The following is a 2,310-nucleotide window of genomic DNA, read 5'->3' as shown; positions in this document are numbered from 1 at the left end:
ATACATATATATATATATATACACACATATATACAAACACATATACACGTGTATATATATATATATATATTTATATTTCAAACATTAAGCAATATTGTTTATCATATTTGCAAACTTTATTTTTTATGAGAGCATGTATGCATTAATGTGCATGCACAAAAGACGGGTACCCTCAGCAAGATCTCGTTACATGGTGATTCTCTTCTCCCAGCCCTCTGGCTAATTAGGACCATGATTGATGTCTTGTTTTCATATGTGTTTTAGGTTGACTTGAGATCCAAACTTGCAGTCAGCCATGTGGCTTTCAGCACTGCAGATCAGTACACTACTACCGGCACCATTGAGGCTGGGTCACATTTTTAAATATATTATGTTGAAAGAGCAAGGTGGTTAGAGAGATGGCCCAGTGGCCAAGTGTAAGCTCTCAAGACTTTTCTAGGTGAGTCTGATTAAAAATTATGCCACTTAACAAATTTCTGTTTTTATTTTTTTAATTGGAAAGTAGCATTTCATGTATTGTGTACAGCATATTTTGAAGTGTATATATATAATAGAATAGTAAAATCTAGTTATTAACAGATGCATTACCTCATTAATTACCATTTATGTAGTGAGGTCACTTAAACACTTTCTGAGAATTTTTCAAGAATATATATTATATTGCATATAATATATAGTCACTTTGCTATAAATAGATCTCTTAAAGTTATTCCTCCTATCCAACTACTTAACAGTGCTTGATCTTCAACTTACTGATCTTCAGTAAGTTGCTAAACTTCAAGTGGCCTGTTTCTACCATCCTATTTCACAGAGTTATTTTGATCATTATGTAAGTTAGATTATGTAAAACATTTTAAATGTTCCTTTTGCATAGTGTTATATGTCAGTTGTTATTAATATCTTTAGGTGCAGAAATGGAATGATTTCCCAGAAAAATTGTTAAGTAAGAGCCAGTGGGAAGAGCGGAGGTTACGGCAGCTAGATCCCACATGGCCAACTCTGCAGATCGAGTCCTGGACCTGGTGGCTTGAAAATCATGCTCTGTGTGTGTGTGCATGCTCAAAATCCTGAGAGGAGAATAAAGGAGAATGGAATGCAGTGTGGCCATCACCCTGGGTGGTGATTTCTCACTTTCCCTCTCCCTCTGTATCTGTCTCTATCTCCACAGAGCACATGTGCCCTAAAGCAAAAACTAAACAAAATAAAATACATTAAAAAATAAGTTGTTAAGTGAAAGAAATAAATTGCAGAATAATATGCACTGTGTACTCACTTTTATGTATTAAAATTATATTTATTTGAATAAATGCAAAGATGTAGTCAGGAAAGATGTACGATTCCTTATGGTAATCAGTTAGAAGAAGAGGGAAATGATGGGGAAGTTAGCAATTTGACTAAAAATTACAGAAAGAAATAAGCAAAAGAAGCTTTTCATTTTTTTAAATATCCTTTTTGAAATAACAACATTTTGCTCTGTTGAAAAAGGTTCTTGAGAGAGAGAGAAAGACAGAGAGAAGCACCCTACATAGGGTCTCACACCATGTTCTTTTCCCCCAACCTTCCCTGTCAGCCAGGATCCTGGGCACATGCACGCTCGACATCAGCGTGTACAGGTTGACCTGGAAATTGAACTTTGATCTTCTATATGGCTCAATCATTATGTAACAGTTTGTTAGCATTGTGCCACCACAGCTAAACCAACATTTTCTCAATTTTTATGAGCATATAGTCACACGTGTATTTTGTAATTTAAAATGAAATAGAAAACAGTAACAAATATGGTAGATATGAATCAGGCTACATAAGTAATTACTTTAAATATTGATATTCTAAATACAGCAATTAAAAGCCAGAGATTGTCAGAGAATACCAAGAAATAAGACTTCACTCTGTTGTTTACCAAAAAGAACTCATTTTAAATATAGTCATATGTAGATTAGAAGTAAAATTATGGAAAAGATATATAACTCAGATAAAGAAAAACTGAAATAATTCATTGACTCTAGAACTACTCTTCAAGAAACACTGAAGGGAATACTACATCAGAAAAATGGAAGGGAGATGAGTAGAAATAGAACATAAAACAACTTGAGAAAATGACTAATAAAATGACAGGGACATATTTGCACATATTATTAATAATGCATGTTAGTGGACTAAATTCCTCAATTAGAAGACACAGATTGGCTAAATTTATAAATAAACAGGAGCCTTCTATAGGTTGTAAACATCATAATTTATGTCCCAGCTAATCAAACAAGACAAGAAAAGGAAACAAAATGTTTATGAACTGGGGAAGAATAAATAAAA

Source organism: Tupaia chinensis, unplaced genomic scaffold (assembly GCF_000334495.1).
Source record: "Tupaia chinensis unplaced genomic scaffold, TupChi_1.0 Scaffold000600_1, whole genome shotgun sequence".
Lineage (NCBI taxonomy): Eukaryota > Metazoa > Chordata > Mammalia > Scandentia > Tupaiidae > Tupaia > Tupaia belangeri.
This window is presented reverse-complemented; position numbering follows the sequence as displayed.